Source organism: Ahaetulla prasina, chromosome 2, assembly GCF_028640845.1.
Source record: "Ahaetulla prasina isolate Xishuangbanna chromosome 2, ASM2864084v1, whole genome shotgun sequence".
Taxonomy (NCBI): domain Eukaryota; kingdom Metazoa; phylum Chordata; class Lepidosauria; order Squamata; family Colubridae; genus Ahaetulla; species Ahaetulla prasina.
In genome coordinates, this window is record NC_080540.1 from 304,410,637 (window position 1) to 304,432,225 (window position 21,589).

Here is a 21,589-nt window from a genome sequence, read left to right on the forward strand (position 1 = left end):
TTACAGTTGTATTGCCTTGTGGGCTCTGTGATCCACCAAGGCCCCCTGAGCCTTTTCCCATCTATGGCTCTCCAATACCATCCAACCCATCCTGGGGCCAAAGCCAGATGGGCGGCATATGAAGTATAAACAAAGAATGCCCATGCTGCCTTCTGTGCCAAGGCCGCTCATCCTACATCAGGAAAGAGCTCTGACACACACACACACACACACACACACACACACACACACACACACACACACCCGGCAGCTTCATCAAGGGTCCCTGGTGTAACTTGGCCTGAGGGTCTGTTGCAGAAGCTCGCTCCTTCCTATGGGCTGTGTTGGCCTTTCGTCAGGTGTTCTGCTTTGCACTGTGTAAGGCCCACATGAGGAAGCAAAGACGGCGCAAAGGGGTTAGGGTTAACCCTAACCTGCCCCTTCCTCTTCTGCTTGGCTGTTCGCTTCGCTTTTTAAAGTTTTTTTATTTTTATTTCTCATAAAATATATAATCTCTTTAACCATTATTATCACACATATTATCTTTTGGTTTCCATATTACTTCATTCTTCAACCCTTCCTGGAGGTCTAGCCGTTCAGAGGCTGATCGGACACTAGTTAGGTCCTATACTAGGACCCACCTAGTGGCACTGAGGGAAGCGAGGCGTTGCTACGTCTCCTCCCTCATTGCGTCGGCAGATAACCGCCCAGCCGCCCTGTTTCGGGTGACCCGTTCCCTCCTTCACCAGGGGGAGCGGGATGACCCGTTGCAGGGACGTGCTGAGGAGTTTAACGGTTATCTATACGATAAAATCGTTCATCTTCGGGACGGTCTGGACCAAAATTGCGGCGATTCAGATGGGGCGTCTGAGGGTGGTCTTGGTGATATTGTCTGGGATGAGTTTGACCCTGTGACTCCCGAGGACATGGACAGGTTGTTGGGTAGGCTGAATGCCACCACGTGTTTACTGGACCCGTGCCCCTCCTGGTTGGTGCTGGCCACTCAGGAGGTGACACGAGGCTGGCTCCAGGCGATTCTGGCGCTTCCTTGTTGGAGGAGTCTTTCCGGCCGCCTTGAAAGAGGCGGTGGTGAGGCCCTCCTCAAGAAGCCTTCCCTGGACCCGGCTGTTTTAGGTAATTATCGTCGGTCTCCAACCTTCGCGGCGAAGGTTGTAGAAATATGGTGGCATATCAGTTTCCCTGCACCTGGATGAAACTGTCTATCTAGACCCGTTCCAGTCCGGTTTCCGGCCCGGTTACAGCACTGAGACGGCTTTGGTCGCGCTGGTGGATGATCTCTGGAGGGCCAGGGATAGGGGTTGTTCCTCTGCCCTGGTCCTATTAGACCTCTCAGCGGCTTTTGATACCATCGACCATGGTATCCTGCTGCGCCGGTTGGAGGGTTGGGAGTGGAGGCACCGCTTATCGGTGGTTCTCCTCCTATCTCTCCGACCGGTCGCAGACGGTGTTGACAGGGGGCAGAGGTGGGCCGAGGCGCCTCACTTGTGGGTGCCGCGGGGTCGATTCTCTCGCCCCTTCTGTTCAACATCTATATGAAGCCGCTGGGTGAGATCATCAGTGGCTTCGGTGTGAGGTACCAGCTGTACGCTGATGACACCCAGCTGTACTTTTCCACACCGGGCCACCCCAACGAAGCTATCGAAGTGCTGTCCCGGTGTTTGGAAGCCGTACGGGTCTGGATGGGGAGAAACAGGCTCAAGCTCAATCCCTCCAAGACAGAGTGGCTGTGGATGCCGGCATCCCGGTACAGTCAGCTGAGTCCACGGCTGACTTGGGGGCGAGTCATTGGCCCCGATGGAGAGGGTGCGCAACTTAGGCGTCCTCCTGGATGAACGGCTGTCTTTTGAAGATCATTTGGCGGCCGACTCCAGGAGAGCTTTCCACCAGGTTCGCCTGGTGCGCCAGTTGCGCCCCTTTCTAGACCGGGATGCCTTATGCACGGTCATTCACGCCCTCGTGACGTCTCGTCTGGATTACTGCAATGCTCTCTACATGGGGCTCCCCTTGAGGGGCATCCGGAGGCTTCAGTTAGTCCAGAACGCGGCTGCGCGGGTGATAGAGGGAGCCCCTCGTGGCTCCCGTGTGACACCTATCCTGCGCAGACTGCACTGGCTACCTGTGGCCTTCCGGGTGCGCTTCAAGGTTTTGGTGACCATCTTTAAAGCGCTCCATGGCATAGGGCCGGGCTACTTACGGGACCGCCTACTGCTACCGAATACCTCTCACCGACCCGTGCGCTCTCACAGAGAGGGACTCCTCAGGGTGCCGTCAGCTAGGCAGTGCTGTCTGGCGACACCCAGGGGAAGGGCCTTCTCTGTGGGGGCTCCCACCCTCTGGAACGAACTTCCTCCAGGACTCCGTCAACTTCCGGACCTCCGAACCTTCCGTCGCAAGCTTAAAACACACTTATTCATCTGCGCAGGACTGGATTAGTTTTTAAATTTATATTGGTTTTAAATGGTTTTTATTATTTATATTGCTTTTTAATTCGGCTTTGTAGAATAAGTTTTTTAACTGTGGTTTTAGTTTGTATTTATATGTCTTTTACTTGCCTGTGAACCGCCCTGAGTCCCCCGGGAGATAGGGTGGTATATAAATGTGATTAATAAATAATGATTAATAATAAAACTTTAAAATAAATTCGGGGTTTCTCTTATACCATTCCATATCTCCCTTCTTCAACAACAACCATTCCTCACATTCTCCCCTCTTACCCTTCTCTCTGTTCTTCTATCCTTTTCAACTGTCTTCTTTCCTTTTCTCCTTCCTCTTCCTTTCCCCCACTCTTCCTCTCTTTCTAACCCTCTCTCCTACTCTTATTTCCCCTCCCTTTCTTCCTCTCCTTTTCCCTTTCTTCTCTCTCTCTTTTCCTCCCTTCTCTCTCCTTCCCACCTGTCCCTCTCCTTTTTATCTGCTTTCAGGTGTGATTTTATATTGCCCACACCTGTTACTTGCCCCAGGTGAGTTTAAAGGAGCATCACATGCTTGAAACAATCTTATTTATCCACAATTTTGAAAGGGTGCCAATAATTTTGTCCAGCCCATTTTTGGAGTTTTGTGTGACATTATGTCCAATTTGCTTTTTTTCCCTTCCTTTTTTGTTTTGTTCCAGTACATACAAAGGGAATAAACATGTGTATAGCAAAACGTGTTACTGCAATACTTTTCTGTGAGAAATACTTGATTTTCTAGAAAAATTTCTGGGGTGCCAACAATTTCAGCCATGACTGTATATCATCCTTAACATAAATTTATATAGTTTTTTTTTCATTTTCCCCTCCCCCCTTTTTTATTTACTCAGGTGTCATCTGGATTTCTATTTTTTTTGTCTTTTCTCTCATTTTTATTCATATTCCTTTTCTAGCCAATCATAAAAACGTCCCCATGTCTTGAAGTACAAGTAATGTTAACCTGTTCATTTCTGCATTCTAAAATTTTCTTTATTATCTCTCCTAAAGGGATTTTTCTGCTTTTCAGTTTTGTGCAAATACTATTCTAGCCACTGTTATGTATAATCAAATATGTATCTTCTTTGCCATATTTCTCCTGTAAAATTCCCAATAAAAATATCTCTGGTTTTAACTCTATACGGTGGCGTAGCATTCCTTCTAACCATGTTTGTATTTTAACCCAATAATTCTTTGCTTCTTACATGACCACCACATATGATACTATGATCCCGGAGACGGATGACATTTCCAACATTTAGCTGATTTGTCTTTAAACATTTTTGCTAACCTTTCTGGTGGCATATGCCATCTATAAAACATTTTATATAAATTTTCTTTATATGCTGTTGCCGTTGTTAATTTATAATTCCTTTTCTCTAATTCAATTGTATAGCCAATTTTTTTTGCCCACGCTATCATTGTTTCTTTTACTTCTTCATCTTCTAATCTAATTTGGAGTAGATAATTATATAATTTCTTAATCATTTTTTCATCTGTTCCCATCAGTATCTCATCATATTCTGATTTACTCGTATTAAAACCATACTATTTTAAGATTTTTTCGTATCTTGATTGTATTTGCAATCGTGTAAACCAATCTGTCTCAATCCCTTGCTTTTCCAACTCTTGTTTTTGTTTTAGTTCTCCCTTTTCTGTTAAAATATCCTTATATCTAACAATATTTTTCATATTAATAATATTTGGATATGTCAAATCTTCCATCGTCAAAAGCCAAGAAAGTCTGGTTCCTTTTCTAATATCCACTTTTTCTGTCTTTTCGCCCTTTACAAAATTACCTTTGCCAATTGTCCTTTGTATATAGTTTTGACCTATCCCCAAAGTCCATCATTTATTTATTTATTTATTATTTATTTTATTAAATTTTTATACCGCCCTTCTCCCGAAGGACTCAGGGTGGTGTACAGCCAAAATAAAATACAGAATATATACAATTAAAAGAATTTAAAATGAACTATTACTAAACGGCCGATAATTTTAAAAATTTAAAAATTTAAAATATTACTAAAACCCCAATTTAAAATCAACTATTTATGCCAGTCCTGCTTGAATGAATAAATATGTTTTTAGCTCACGACGAAAGGTCCGAAGATCAGGCACTTGATGTAAGCCAGGGGGGAGTTCGTTCCAGAGTGTCGGGGCTCCCACAGAGAAGGCCCTACTCCTGGGGGCCGCCAGCCGACATTGTTTGGCGGACGGCACCCTGAGAAGGCCCTCTCTGTGAGAGCGTACGGGTCGATGGGAGGCATAAGGTAACAGCAGGCGGTCTCGTAAGTACCCGGGTCCTAAGCCATGGAGCGCTTTAAAGGTGGTAACCAGGATCTTGAAGCGCACCCGAAAGACTACAGGAAGCCAGTGCAGACTACGGAGCAGTGGTGTTACGTGGGAGCCACGAGCGGCTCCCATTACCACTCGCGCAGCTGCATTCTGGACTCACTGCAGCCTCCGGGTGCACCTCAAGGGCAGCCCCATGTAGAGAGCATTGCAATAATCCAGCCGAGACGTAACCAGAGCGTGAGTGACTGTGCATAAGGCATCCCGGTCAAGGAAGGGACGCAACTGGCGAACCAAGCGAACTTGGTAAAAAGCCCTCCTGGTGACGGCCGCCAGATGTTCATCAAAGGACAGCCGACCATCCAGGAGGACGCCCAACTTGCGAACCAACTCCTTTGGGGCCACTAACTCGCCCCCAACAGTCAGCTGCGGGTGCAGCTGACTGTACCGGGGTGCCGGCATCCACAGCCAGTCCGTCTTGGAGGGATTGAGCTTGAGTCTGTTTCTCCCCATCCAGACCCGTACGGCTTCCAGGCACCGGGACAGCACTTCGACCGCTTTGTTGGGGTGGTCCGGGGTGGAAAAGTACAGCTGAGTATCATCAGCGTACAGATGATAACACCCCGAAACCACTGATGACCTCACCCAGCGGCTTCATATAGATGTTGAACAGGGTAGGCGAGAGAATCGACCCCTGAGGTACCCCACAAGTGAGGCACCTAGAGGACGACCTCTGCCCCCCTGTCAACACCGTCTGCGACCGGTCGGAGAGATAGGAGGAGAACCACCGATAAACGGTGCCTCCCACTCCCAACCCCTCCAACCGGCGCAGCAGGATACCATGGTCGATGGTATCAAAAGCCGCTGAGAGATCTAATAGGACCAAGGCAGAGGAACAACCCCTGTCCCTGGCCCTCCAGAGGTCATCCACCAACGCGACCAAAGCCGTCTCCGTGCTGTAACCGGGTCGGAAGCCGGACTGGAACGGGTCTAGATAGACAGCTTCCTCCAGGTGCCGGGGAAGCTGCCATGCAACCACACTCTCTACAACCTTCGCTAAAAAGCGAAGGTTGGAGACTGAACGATAATTTCCCAAAATAGCTGGGTCCAGGGAAGGCTTCTTCAGGAGAGGTCTCACCACCGCCTCCTTCAAGGCGGTGGGGAAAACCCCTTCAACCAAAGAAGCATTTATAATCCCCTGGAGCCAGCCTCGTGTCACTTCCTGAGCAGCCAGTACTAACCAGGAAGGACACGGGTCCAGTAAGCACGTAGTTGCATGCAACCTCCCCAGCAACCTGTCCACGTCCTCGGGAGCCACAGAATCAAACTCATCCCAAATAACCTCAACAAGACGAGTCTCTGCCACCTCAGCTGAATCATCGCAATCATGATCCAAGCCATCACGAAGCTGAATGATTTTATCGTTAGATAACCGTTAAACTCCTCGGCTCGTCCCTGCAGAGGGTCATCCCGTCCCTCCTGTTGAAGGAGGGAATGGGTCACTCGAAACAGGGCGGCCGGGCGGTTATCTGCCGATGCAATGAGGGTGGAAACGTAGGAACGTTTCGCCTCCCTTATTGCCACTAGGTAGGTCCTAGTAAAGGACCTCACTAGTGTCCGATCAGCCTCGGAACGACTGGACGTCCAAACACTCTCTAGGCGTCTTCTCCGGCGTTTCATCTCTCTCAGCTCCCCGGAGAACCAGGGAGCCAATTGAGATCTACGCCGGGTCAGAGGCCGCAAAGGCACGACATGGTCCAAAGCCCCAGCCGTGGCCCGTTCCCAAGCCGCAACCAGTTCTTCAGTCGTGCCGTGGGTAAGATCCTCAGGAAACGGCCCAAGCTCCGTCAGGAACCTCTCCGGGTCCATCAGGCGCCTGGGACGGAACCAACGCATCGGCTCCGTCTCCCTGCGGTGGTGAGCAGCAGTTCGAAAGTCTAGGCGAAGGAGAAAATGATCTGACCATGACAACAATTGTGTTATCATAAATTGCCAATTCACATTATCAAACGCTTTCTGTGCATCCAAAAATAATAATACCATTTGTTTCTCTGGATGCGCTTCATAGTATTCCAATGTATTCAATATAATTCTCATATTGTCTCTAATCTGCCTTTTAGGTAAAAAACCATTCTGATCTGTGTGTATAAATTCATTTAACAGTCTCTTTAGTCTTTCAGCCATGATTAATGCAAAAACTTTGTAATCTGCATTTAATAGGGAAATTGGTCTATAATTCTTTCTTTATTTATTTATTTTATTGAAAAAGTTTTACAAAGATTTAACAAATATTACCCCTCCTTCCCCCTCCCCCCTCCCCAGCCTTCCCTCTCCCTCCCCATCCCAACCCCCCTCCCCCCCACAGACTTCCCGGAACAGAATACAGGGTATTGAATCTGACAATAGGCTAAATTATGGTAACTATCCGTAAACTCCCATCCTCCCCTAGAACCTTAACTCTCCTTTTACAAAGAAAAAACATAAATTTTTGTGAACTGTTCATTCAAAAACTATTTGGTATTTCTTAGTCTGTCTTCTTTTTTGAATATAGTCAATCCATCTTCTCCATTCCAATATGTATCTTTCTTGTGAGCAGTCTTTCAGGAATGCTGAAATTTTCGCCATCTCTGCTAAATTTGCAACATTTGATATGTCAAATGTTTACACTTGGCCAATAAATTCTATTCTATTCTATTCTATTCTATTCTATTCTATTCTATTCTATTCTATTCTATTTAATATCCATTCTTCAATCGTAGGCAAATGTTCCTTCTTCCAGTATTGCGCAACCAATAGTCTGGCTGCTGATATTAAATTTAAAATCAATTTAGTCTCTTATTATTGTACAATCTGTAATTATACCCAATAAAAACAGTTGTGGGGTAAATTTTATCTTCTTTTTCAAAATATTTTGTATTATCCACCAAATTCTTATCCAAAATGGCTTAATTTTTTTACAAGTCCACCATATATGAAAATAAGTAGCATCATCCCCATCATATCTCCAACATTTAGCTTGCAAGTTTGGATACATACACGCTAATTTTTTAGGATCTAAATGCCATCTATAAAACATTTTATAAAAATTTTCCCTTAAATTTTGTGCTTGTGTAAATTTAACATTTCTAACCCAAATTTTCTCCCGTTTCCATCATTATAGGTTCTTGTATATTTTGTGCCCATTTTATCATGCAATCCTTAACTAAGAAGGCTCTGCGCATGCGCGAATATGGCGTTCTGCTGGAGGGAGTAGAGCTGGCGACGGACGATTTTTGCAGGATGGCAGCTTTCGAGTGACCTACTGAGCTGCTCTGATCCCCCGGCCCATTGGATCATCTCCCCAGCGACCGCAGGAGAGGTTTTCTGACCTCTCGGGTTTGCGGCCGCCGAGAGCGAGGGCCGTGGGGAGAGCGGCGGACAGATAATGGCGGCCATTTTCGGGGCGCAGAGGAGGCCGGCCGCTCGTCGTTGGTGTTGGCTTCGGTTTCAGCCTCAGCCTGCCTTGTCCATCGGTGCTTTACAGCGCACGGTGAGACTTAGGCGGGCTGTGAGGTGTTCCATCTTCCGAAGCTTTTTATTTCCATCGGCGTGAAGCGAGGCGATGCCGCGGCGAGAGGTGAGGCCCGAGATGAGGCCTCGAGGCCGCGGTTTATCCTCCTTTTCTAATGGCGCTTCCATCTGGCGCTTGTTACCTGCATCCTATTTTAATGGTCTGCCCCCCCCCCTGACTTTTGGAGATCGAAGGGGCGAAGGATTACTCCCCTGCTTTAGCTGTTTGCCCTCCCCCTGATTTTCGATCGCTGAAGGGGTGAAGGATTATCCCTAGCCTACGGTTGCCTTTTCTGCTTGGTCTTTTTTCACCTTCATGGTCCGAGCTGGCCCCTTGCCACATTGGGATCTGTGGCCGTTTGGAGTCAGCAGCTGGCTGTGGACAGGCCTTTTGGCCTAGAGCAGCCTGCTTTTGGAGCAGTTGGCGGAGGGGGCGATACGGCAGGCTTCGGAGGTGGATTTAATGATGGGCATTGATGGTGGGGATGGTATGGCCACCCGTTTTGCCAATGGACCGCTGGACTGGATTATGGTCAGATTGGCTGTATTTCCTTGATTTATTAGATCTGTTACAAGGACTCTATCTATGGATTATTACCATGGACGCTATCTGTCTATTTCCTTCTGGGTTTATCATCTCTGTCATCATGTTCCAGCCATTATTATTTGTCATCATGTTCCAGCCGTTATTCATTTCATCCTATAACTGGACATCCATTGGAGGTTCCATCATGTATGACTGTTCTGCCAACCTGGGACTTTATCATCCTGACGTCTTTCTCCGTTTCTTATTTCTTCTATTCATTACTCTGCACGTGAACTCTTGCGCCTGCGAGGTGCCCCCGCCTCGCAGGAATGGCCCGCTTTGTTGCCAAGGGCCGGCCTCAATGACGGGTTTTGGGACCCACAGAGGTGGCATGCGTCGAAAAAGAGCCTTTGGGGTTTTTTAAATAGGGAATTTTTAAGGGGAGGGAGGGTTAGAATGGGTGTTGGGGGAAACCCGTTGGGGAGGGTATGTCCAGTCCCAACGCGTGCTCACGGCATTACTTTAGTTGGTCCGAAGTCGGGGGAGGGGAGTGTTCAGAGCTTAGAGTGTCATTCCATCTGTACGGTAAGTGGGAGAGGCAGATATGGCGGAGGCAAGGGGCCGTATCGTCCTTTGGGAGCACGTGTTCGATGTTTAAATGCGATCACGTGCTCTGGCCCCTCAGTCCTTACCCGTTCGGATGGTCAGGACCCTCAGGGCTTGGGTTTTCGGCTGATGCTGTGCAATGCCCGGTCCGTGGCTAATAAGGCTCCCTTGATTTGTGATCTCATTCAGAGGGAGTCCGCGGACTTTATGGGCATTACGGAGACCTGGTTGGGCACAGAGGGGGGTGTGCCCCTGGTGGAATTGTGCCCTCCAGGTTTCCATGCATTCCATCAGCCGAGGGCCCAAGGTAGGGGTGGGGTGGCGGCGGTTGTGATTAAAGAAAGCCTAGAGCCGAGGGAGTCCACTGTGCCTCAGATAGCTGGTTGTGAATCCCTCCTTATGAAATGGGGCCATAGGAATCAGATGGGTCTGTTGATCGCGTACCTGGCTCCTTGCTGCGTGACTACAGCCCTGCCTGAGCTACTAGAGGTGCTTGCCGGGATGGCGGTGGAGATCCCCAGACTTTTGGTCATGGGGGATTTCAACCTGCCATCGGCCGGCTTGTCATCGACGGTGGTCCAGGAGTTCCAGGCTTCCATGACGGCCTTGGACCTGGTTCAAGTAAATGATGGCCCTACACACATTGGGGGAGACGCACTAGATTTGATTTTTATCTCTGGACAGTGGTTTAATGATCTGGAATTAGGAGATTTAGTGATGGAACCGGTGTCATGGTCAGATCATTTTCTTCTTCGCCTAGACTTTCGGACCGCCGCTCACCACCGCAGGGAGACGGAGCCAATGCGGTGATTCCGTCCCAGGCGCCTGATGGACCCTGAGAGGTTCCGGACGGAGCTTGGGCTGTTTCCCGAGGATCTTGCCCACGGCACGACTGAGGAACTAGTTGCGGCCTGGGAACGGGCCGCGGCTGGGGCTTTGGACCGTGTCGTGCCTTTGCGGCCTCTGACCCAGCGTAGATCTCCTTGGTTTTCCGAGGAGCTGAGGGAGATGAAACGCCGGAGAAGACGCCTAGAGAGCACCTGGAGGTCGAGCCGTTCCGAGGCTGCTCGGACACTAGTGAGGTCTTTTACTATTTATTTATTTATTTATTTATTGTTTGAATTTATATACCGCCCTATCTCCCAAAGGACTCAGGGCGGTTCACAGGCATATAAAAACATCAATATACAAATTAAAACAATCATTAAAAAACTTATTCTACTGCCCAATTAATTAAAATAAAAATATAGATATTAAAATCAATTTAAAAAACCCCTCTAAATTTAAAATCTAAAAAACTAAGCCAGTCCTGCACAGATGAATAAATGTGTCTTGAGACCTACCTAGTGGCAATGAGGGAGGCGAAACGTTCTTACATTTCCACCCTCATTGCATCGGCAGATAACCGCCCGGCCGCCTTGTTTCGGGTGGCCCGTTCCCTCCTTCATCAGGGGGGACGGGATGACCTCTTACAGGGACGTGCTGAGGAGTTTAACGGTTATCTATACGATAAAATCGTTCAGCTTCGGGATAGTTTGGACCAAAATTGCGATGATCCAGGCGAGATGACGGAGCCTCATCTTGTTGAGGTGGTTTGGGATGAGTTTGATTCTGTGGCTCTCGAGGATGTGGACAGGTTGCTGGGTAGGCTACATGCAACTACATGTTTACTGGACCCGTGCCCCTCCTGGTTAGTACTGGCTACTCAGGAGGTGACACGAGGCTGGCTCCGGAGAATTGCAAACGCTTCGTTGGTGGAAGGGGTTTTCCCCACTGCCTTGAAAGAGGCGGTGGTGAGACCCCTCCTCAAGAAGCCTTCCCTGGATCCAGCTATTTTAGGGAATTTATTTATTTATTTATTTATTTAATCAAATTTATATACCACCCTATCTCCCGAGGGAGATACCGTCCAGTCTCCAACCTTCGTTTTGTTGCGAAGGTTGTAGAGAGTGTGGTTGCATGGCAGCTTCCCCAGCACATGGATGAAGCTATCTATCTAGACCCGTTCCAGTCTGGCTTCCGGCCCGGTCACAGTACGGAGACAGCTTTGGTCGCGTTGGTGGATGACCTCTGGAGGGCCAGGGATAGGGGATGTTCCTCTGCCCTGGTCCTATTAGATCTCTCAGCGGCTTTTGATACCATCGACCATGGTATCCTGCTGCACCGGTTGGCGAGTTTGGGAGTGGGAGGCACCGTTTATCGGTGGTTCTCCTCCTATCTCGCCGACCGGTCGCAGACGGTGTTGACAGGGGGGCAGAGATCGTCCGCGAGGCGCCTTACTTGTGGGGTGCCTCAGGGGTCGATTCTCTCGCCTCTCCTGTTCAACATCTATATGAAGCCGCTGGGTGAGGTCATCAGTGGGTTCGGGGTAAGTTACCATCTGTACGCTGATGACACTCAGCTGTACTTTTCCACCCCGGACCACCCCAACGAAGCTGTTGAAGTGCTGTCCCGGTGCTTGGAAGCCATACGGGTCTTGATGGGGAGAAACAGACTCAAGTTCAATCCCTCCAAGACGGAGTGGCTGTGGATGCCGGCACCCGGGTACAGTCAGCTGCAACCGCGGCTGGCTGTTGGGGGCGAGTTATTGGCCCCAATGGAAAGGGTGCGCAACTTGGGTGTCCTCCTGGATGGACGGCTGTCGTTCGATGACCATCTGGCGGCCGTCTCCAGGAGGGCTTTTTACCAAGTTCGCTTGGTTAGGGTTAGGGTTAGGGTTAGGGTTAGGGTCAGGGTTAGATTTTGGTTACCACCTTTAAAGCGCTCCATGGCTTAGGACCCGGGTACTTACGGGACCGCCTGCTGTTACCTCATGCCTCCCACCGACCCGTACGCTCACACAGAGAGGGCCTTCTCAGGGTGCCGTCCGCCAAACAATGTCGGCTGGCGGCCCCCAGGGGTAGGGCCTTCTCTGTGGGAGCTCCTACGCTTTGGAACGAACTTCCCCCTGGTTTACGCCAAGTGCCTGATCTTCGGACTTTTCGCCGTGAGCTGAAAACGCATTTATTTATCCAAGCGGGACTGGATTAAAAGTTTTTACTTAATTTTAATTGGGGTTGATTACTTTTAGGAAATGGGGTTTTACTATTTTAATTTGTACTTTTAAACTATGGCCTATTTAATAAGTTTTTTAATTAGTTTTTTACTTTGTTTGATATCTGTATTTTATTGGCCTGTAAACCGCCCTGAGTCCTCCGGGAGATAGGGCGGTATAAAAATTTGATTAAATAAATAAATAAATAAATAATTCCGTTTCTGAGTCTATTTCTAACAATGCATTATACAATCTTTTAATATGCGATTGGCTTTGATCTCTAATTTGTTTTACCAAATTTTCTTCATTTTGCATGATACCAATTTTCTGATCCTCTTTCCATCTGGCTTGGAGCTGTCCATACTGAAACCAAGTATGAATTATCTTTTCCTCTTTCATTATATTTAAAGACTTTAATTACAGCTTACCCTTTTCCATAAAAAGAAGTTCTTTATAGGTAATTACCTCTTGTTTTTGTTCTGTACTTATATTCTGTATCGCATGCCTAGGACATGCCCATATAGGTGTCTTGTAGTTTAACTTATATTGATACTTTTTCCAAACCCGTAAAAAAGCATTTCTTAATATATGAGCTTTAAAAACTTTATCCACTTTTTATAATACAGTAAATGTGCATGCCAACCATATAACCAATCATAACCCTCTATATTCAATATTCTATCTTCTGTTAAATTAAACCAATCACTAATTAGAGATAGGGCAGCTGCTTCATAGTATAATCTTAAATTAGGCATTTTAAGACCCCCTCTTTCATGTATATCCTGTATTATTTTCAATTTTATTCTGGGTCTTTTACCAACCCATATAAATTTATTAATTCCATTTTGCCATTCTTTCAAATTTGCATCTTTTTTGAATATTGGTACCATTTGAAACAAAAATAAAAACCTGGTTAAAACATCTATTTTTAAAACTGCTATTCTTCCCAGTAAAGATAACTGCAACTTCTTCCAGTTCTCCATTTCCTTCTGCACTTTTTGCCATAAAACTTCATAATTATTTTTATATAATTTCACATTCGAAGCTGCAATATACACTCCCAGATATTTGACCTTTTTTACTATTTGAAATCCCGTTATTTTCTCTAATTCTACTTTTTGCTGTGTAGTCATATTTTTAGTTATTATTTTTGTTTTTTGTTGATTTACTTTAAATCCAGATACCTTCCCATATTGACTAATTATATCCATCAAATATATAACTGATTGTATTGGTTGGGAAAAAGTAACCACCAGGTCATCTGCAAATGCTCTTAATCTATAATCTTGATGTCTAATTTTAATTCCCTTTATGTCGATTGACCCACGTATCTTATTCAATAGAGGTTCTAACGTTAAAATAAACAATGGCGACAAAGGACATCCTTGCCTTGTTCCTTTTTCAATTCTAAAAACCTCTGTTAAACTACCATTAACTATTATTTGAGCTATTTGTCTCTGGTATACTGCCCTAATTGATTGTATAAAACATTCCCCAAACTGCATTTTTTCTATTACTCTAAATAAAAATTCCCAGTTCAATCAATCAAAAGCCTTCTCTGCATCCAAAAAAAAAAAAAGCTGCAGAGACCTGGTTGTTTCTCTCCAAATATTCTAGTAAATTCACAATTTGTCTAACATTATTTCTCATTTGTCTCCCTTCTATAAATCCTAATTGATCATTATGAATCTTTTGTTGTATAACCAACATTAATCTATTGGCTAATATTTTAGCAAAAATCTTATAATCAACATTCAAAAGTGATATTGGCCTATAATTTTCTGGCTTAGTACAATCTTGATCCTCCTTTGGTATCAATGAAATAAAAGCAGTTCTCCAGGATGGAGGTACATTGCCTCCAAATTGAATTTTGTTAAATAATTCCTTAAGAGGGTCCACCATTTCAAATTGTAAATTTTTATAATAAACCGCGGTTAATCCATCTGTTCCTGGGGCTTTACCTATTTTTAGATGCTTAACAGCTAAAATAATTTCTTCTGAGGTTATAGATTGATTCAATCTTTCCCTTTGTTCTGACGTAAGTTCATCAATATTCTCTTCCTGTAAATATTTATATCTATACCTTGAATTGTGTCACTAGCATATAATTTTATATAAAATTCTAAAAAAGCTTTTTTAATCAAATTCTGTTGATATATTTCTTTACCTTTATATTCTATCTTTCCAATAACACGTGATTTCTGTTTTTTCCTTATTACATATGCCAACCACCTGCCTGGCTTATTAGCATTACAAAATGTATTGTGCTTAACATATTGTAAATTAGTTGCCACCTGGTCAGCTATAAGCATATTAAACTGTCCTCGCAGTATATTTATTGCTTCTCTAACTTTTTTATCCTCTGGATTAAGTATAAGTAGTTGCTCTTTCTTTATTTCCTCTTCTATTTCCTTACGCTTCTTCTGCTGTCTAATTCTGTGTTTATTATTCATATATATTAAAATTCCCCTTATATATGCTTTACTTGCATCCCAAACTATTTCTATCGGAGTACCCTTATTCATATTCATAACAAAAAACTTTCATTTGTCTTTTACATTCCTTTACATTTTCTTCATATCTAAACAAATTCTCATTTAATCTCCAAGATCTCCTATCTGACTTTTCCTGCTTAAATTCCACCCACACCGGACTATGATCAGTTAAAGTTCTTGGACATATTTTGGTCGTCTTCACCCTGGAAAGAAAGTCAATAGAAATTAATATATAATCAATCCTAGAAAAGGATTGATGTCTATCAGAAAAAAAAGTGAAGTCTTTTTCTTCAGCATTCCGTTCTCGCCAAATATCTCAGCTCCAAATCTTCCATCATATCAAAAAAAGCTTTAGGCAATTTCGCATGACTTGAAATATTTCGAGAGGTACTTTTTTTATCTTTTTGCATATCCAACACTCCGTTCCAATCTCCCATTAGTACAAACGATTTATAATTCCACTGTATTATTTTAGAATGTAAAGTTTGTAAATTTTTTCTTGCTGCTGATTAGGTGCATATACTCCAATTAAAAGTGTTCTCTCTCCCTCTATTAAAAGTTCAATAGCAATATATCTTCCTTGAGCATCTGCCTTAATTAATTTGGCTGTTAGTTCTTTCTTTAGATATATAACTACGCCATTCTTCTCTGGAGCCAATGCAGCAAAATGTGTATCTAGTGTTGAATTTATCAAATACTTTGGGTCTATCATTCTAATATGTGTTTCCTGCAAGCAAATTACATCATTTTTAAATTGTCTCAAATAATGAAATATCTTTTTCCTGTTTTGTAGTGAGTTCAGGCTGTTAACATTCCAAGTTAAAAATCTATTTGCAGTTCTTGGCACTGTGAAGCTTTTGGAACATCAGCTGAAGATCTTCCCCAATCCTCCTCTTCGGCCTGGCCCCTCCCACAGCTTCTGTTTTAGGAATTTCTTGAATTTTTGTTTTGAGATTGTTGCATTTTTTTTGTTCTTTACATTTAGTAGCTGCTCTAGTCAGTCTTTGCTCTTTTGGATCTTTAATATCACCTATATTTTCCCCTACTTCTGATATTTGGAAAATAGCCAGTGATTGCGACAGATCTTCAATAATTGCAGCTTGCGCTTGCGCTTGTATCTGTTTTCCTTCCTTGTCATACTTTTTTGCTAACTCTGCTTCTCCTCTCCTCCTAGCATCTGGCGATGGTGGACATCCAGCCTCTAAAACATTGGTATAAAAATCCCTTGCCTTCCAAACCGTGTTAAGGCGATATCTTTCTCTAGCGTAAATGAATGTTAGTCCAGTTGGAACCTTCCATCTAAATTGCATCTGTCGATTTCTCAGCTCATTCACCAAAAAAGCAAACTCCTTTCTATTTCTTAGCATTTTAGGAGGAATTTCTTTCAAAACTAATACTTCTTGTCCTGCTATTTGCATTTTATTTTTGTAAGATGCTTGTAAGATTTCATTTCTAATCCTCCTAGTTGTAAAATAAATCACAATGTCTCTTGGCAACTGCCTTTGTCTAGCAACCCAGGAATTAACACGGTAGATTTTATCAATTTGGAATTGAAGGTCTACTGGTTGCTCCTCCAACAATTGTGCAAAGGCTTCTGAAAAATCTCAAGTTCTCTTGTTTGTTTTCTTGCAGCCCACGCACTCTTACAGCAAACTACTCCATCGATCTGTATTGTAGCAAAACCACTTCATCATCTGCCTTTTCCACCTTAGTCTGAACCTCCTCCATTTTATTTTCTAAATTCAAATTAGATTGATTAATTTCTTCCACCCTTTCCTCCAGCTGGATTATATTGTTTGCCAAGCCTTGAAATGCAGTCACTATGTCTTCTCTTATATCTTTATTATGAGCTGACATCTCCTCTGAGATCTCGTTAAATTTTTCTCCCATAACAGCAGTATGAAGCTTTAATGATTGTTCTGTAGAATCTTTTAAAAATTCCTTCAAAGATTCTTGTAAAGCTTCCAAGTTTACGGCTTGTGGATTAACCGTATGAGCTGGAGAACCCCCAGCACTTTTAGAGAGTCCAGGCTTTAGTTGTTTAGAAGCCATCTTACTTGACCAGTTGCGCCCCTTCCTTGACCGGGATGCCTTATGCACGGTCACTCATGCCCTTGTCACTTCCCGCTTGGATTATTGCAATGCTCTCTACATGGGGCTGCCCTTGAAGTGCACCCGGAGGCTGCAGCTAGTCCAGAACGCAGCTGCGCGGGTAGTAGTGGGAGCAACTCGTTGCTCCCATGTAACACCACTCCTGCGCAGTTTGCACTGGCTCCCTGTGGTCTTTCGGGTGCGCTTTAAGATTTTGGTTACCACCTTTAAAGCGCTCCATGGCTTAGGACCGGGTACTTACGGGACCGCCTGCTGTTACCTTTTGCCTCCCACCGACCCGTACGCTCTCACAGAGAGGGCCTTCTCAGGGTGCCGTCTGCCAAACAATGTCGGCTGGTGGCCCCCTGTTCTCTGTTGGAGCTCCTACGCTCTGGAACAAGCTTCCCCCTGGTTTACACCAAGTGCCTGATCTTCGGACTTTTCGCCGTGAGCTGAAAACGCACCTATTTATTCAAGCGGGACTGGCCTAAAAAATTTTATTGGGGTTATTTATATTTTAATGTTTTAAATTGTTTTAAATTTGGCCACCTATAATATGTTTTGTTTTAATTTCTTTTAATGTTTATACTGTGATTTTTACTCGGCTGTACACCACCCTGAGTCCTTCGGGAGACGGGCGGTATAAAAATTGAATAAAATAAATAAATAAATAAATCTTGCTTTAATTATACTTAAATACCTCCAATAAGTCCAATTCTCCTTAGTTCTTCCAAAGGCACGATGATTAAGTAATTATAAATCTTTCAATTACCATTTTCAAACTGTCCAAATTAATGTAAAAAACACAGCCTTAAATAGCGCTAAGGGCGCTAACAGCTTTAACAAGCAGTTCCTTAATTTTCACTTTTCCGCCCTGTTTATAACAAGAACCATTTTCTTTATTCTTCTTGAGTTGATTCAAAAGGAAACAGTTTGGAAACAAAGTTTTTTTTTCTATTATTATTATTTTTTATTGCTTTTTTCTAACAAACAAAAAAGAAAATACATTATTGCACCCTTGTGCTATACATAGAAAAAGGAAGATTTGGGTCTTCGGATATGTCCTCATGATTGCCAAAATCCACGTTCTCGAGGTACAGGTACCGAAGTGTCCAATTTTCCAAGCGCATAGTCCACGAATGGTTTCCAAGTCTTCCAGAAAATATCTTCTTTATACACACCACTTCTAATTTTAATATCACATGTCATTTTATCATTTAAGGCTAATTTCCACATTTCAGAATTCCACTCTTCTATTCTAAAAATCACATCTAATTTCCAATATCTAGCTATTATAATTCTACCTATTATAATCATAATTCTAATCAATTCTTTTTCATATTTTGTTAATTCTATTTCCTTAATTGCCAACAATAATATAGTTTCCACTCTCAATATTATTACTTTCCCCATCATTTCAAAAATCATTTTCTCCAATTGTTGCCAAAACTTTTTAACCTTATCACATTTATACCACATATGTTCATAAGTCCCCAATTCCATCTCACATCTCCAACATCTTTTACTAATTTTTTATCCATTTGTGACAATCTTACTGAGTCAAATACCATTTCCAAACAACTTTGTAATTATGCTCTTTAATCCTTATAGATAAAGTTCTCATAATTCTACTCTTCCAATTCACATTCCAATCTGACTCTGGTATTTCAATATTAAGATCTTTTTCCCAATTTGTCCTCATCACTCTTTGTAATTTTTCATCAGAATTTATAATCTTATAAACCCTACTAACGAGTCCCTTTAGCCCAATTTCATCTTTCATAATCCGAGATACTAAATATTCAAATTCAGTTTCACATCTATTTATCGAATAATTTTCCTTAGTTTTTTGTCCATTTTCTATCTGTATTTTTTCAATCCAACTTAATCCTAATTTTTCAATAATTTCTTTATTCCTCCTTTCATTTTCCATAACTTTTATCCAATCTCTAATAATTTCTATATTTTCCTCTTTAATCACTTCATTACGTCTTATATTATTTTTAATCGGCCAAATTCCAATTGTCTTCCCCAAAAAGATTATATCCGGAATTAAAATTTTAACAAATTTATTCCACATTTTTACTTAATCCCTTTAACCAATAACTTCTACTTACACATTTTAAATTTGCTTTATCTAAAACCACCTTGATCCAAATTTCTATATCCCTTAACTCTAAGTCTCCAATAGTTATCTTCACCTTTAAATATTTTTACCACTATCCGGATACCATACGCACAGTAATAATTAAATAATTTGGGGATTCCTAATCCACCTTCCTTTTGATTTTGATACCACATTTTCTTCACTAATCTAGGTCTTTTCCCACCATTACAAAATTTGTCCAATTTTTCTGATATCCTTCAATATCTTTCTCTGTCAAATTTAGTGGTAGCATCTCGAATAAAAAGTTGAACTTGGGCAGCAACATCATCTTACACATTGCAATTCTACCAAACCAAGACAACTTTAAAATTTTATATTTATCTATCTTCTTCTCAATTTCATTAATCACCACATCATAATTAAGTTTTTCAATTCTTTAACCTTAAGTGAAAGCACTATACCCAAATATTTCAATGTATTTTTAATCCTTATCCCAAATTGCTCTTGCATATTCTCAGACTCATTACCATTACTATCCATCAATAATTCTGACTTTGACCAATTTACTTTCAGACCTGTCATTTCCTCAAATTCTTTCAAATGCTTATATATCTTTTCAGATCTTTCTCTACATTTTCAAAATAATTAAAGTATCATCCATACAAATTTATCTTATACCCTTATATCCTTCTAATTCTTCATCTTTTCTATCATTTTGTCAATATTTCCATAGCCAATAAAAATAATGTTGGGGACAGGGACATCCTTGTCTCGTACCTGCTTCTAATTTTATCTCTTCAGTTAATATTCCATTCACCTTCACTCTTGCACTACTTTTTGATACAATTTTGAAATAACATGTATAAACTTATTACCAAAGCCTAAAGCCTCCACAATTACTTTAATAGTTTCCCATTGTACAGAATCAAAAGCTTTAAAAATATCCAATGATACTATACCAATTTTATCACCATTATATTCAGCTACATCTATAATATTTAATACTCTTCTAACAATATCACTCATGTATCTACCCTTCACAAAACCTACTTGATTATAACTTATATATCTATCTATAAATCTATTTAATCTATTACTTATAATAGCAGTAAATATCTTTGCATCCTGATTAATTAAAGAAATGGGCCGATAGGACTCAATCCTTTCTAAATCTTTATCTGGTTTAGGAATTAGGGATATCACCGTTCTATTCCATGATGAAGTACTTCTCCACCATGTAATATTCCATTGAATAATTTTTGCAATCTTGGTATTATTAATTCTTTAAATTCTTTATAAAACTCAACAGGTAATCCATCCTCACCTGGAGCTTTCCCTAATTTTAATTTTTGTATTATTCCATTAATCTCATCTTGTGTTATATCTTCTTCCATCAATTCCTTATATGTTTGATCAATTTTCACCACATACTTTTCTAAATAGCTTTGCAATTTTCCCGATTAATTGGTTTCTTTGAATATAGATTCTGAACAAAATTTCTAACCACTTCACATTTCTCTAATTTTTTATAACATCTTATACCTCTATCATCTATCAAAGCTCCAATTTCTCTCTTCTCTCTTTTATTTTTCGCCATCTTTGCCAATAACTTAGAGTTTCTGTTACTAAATTCAAAAAAATTCCTATTTAAATATCTCAAATTTCTTTTTACCAACTCTGTATCCTCTTCTATCATTTTATTTCTTAACATATTAAGCTCCTGAAGAATTTTTTTTCTTTAGTAAGCAAAAATTGATTTTCCAATTCTTTAATCTGATTTTTATCTCTTTCCATTTTAATTTTATAATTTTTATATTTCCTACTTGATAATTTAATACTCTCCCCTCTAAACACCGCTTTCATCGCATCCCAAACAATTTCAAATTTAACCTCCCCGTTATCATTTAATCTCCAACTTTCCTCCAATTTTTTAAGTATCCATTTTTTATCCTTTTCATTTTTATACAGTTTCTCCTCATATCTCCAATAACTTCTTTTTTTCTCAAAATTAAAATCTAAATCCACCATAACTTCTGCATGATCAGAATCTTTAAAATTCCCACATCTACCTTATCCACATTATTCAACAAATCTTTAGAAAGAAAAATATAATCAATTCTAGAATATGTATTATATATCTTAGAGAAAAAAGTATATACTCTTTCAATTCCTTTGACCTCTCTCCACACATCCACCACGCCGTTTCGAAGCATCCACGTATTTAAAATCCCCATTTTATTTGCTCCTCCACAGCGGGTGGGGTTAGTACTATCTATTTTATCTCTGATTAAATTAAAATCCCCAGCCACAATTACTTTCCCTACACTTTCCTTCTCCAAAATTTTTGTTATTTTTTCAAGAAATTCTCTTTGTTTTTCATTCGGTAAATATAAATTAACAAGTGTCACTTTTTCCTCATTAAGATTTCCAACAATTATT

General features: G+C 41.9%; 1 protein-coding gene across 1 annotated transcript in view; it reads left to right on the forward strand.

Moving 5' to 3' along the window:
- The window catches only part of LOC131192931 (gamma-secretase subunit Aph-1b-like), a 45,849-nt gene that overhangs the window by 1,009 nt on the left and 23,251 nt on the right, over positions 1-21,589 (forward strand). The window lies entirely within an intron of this gene.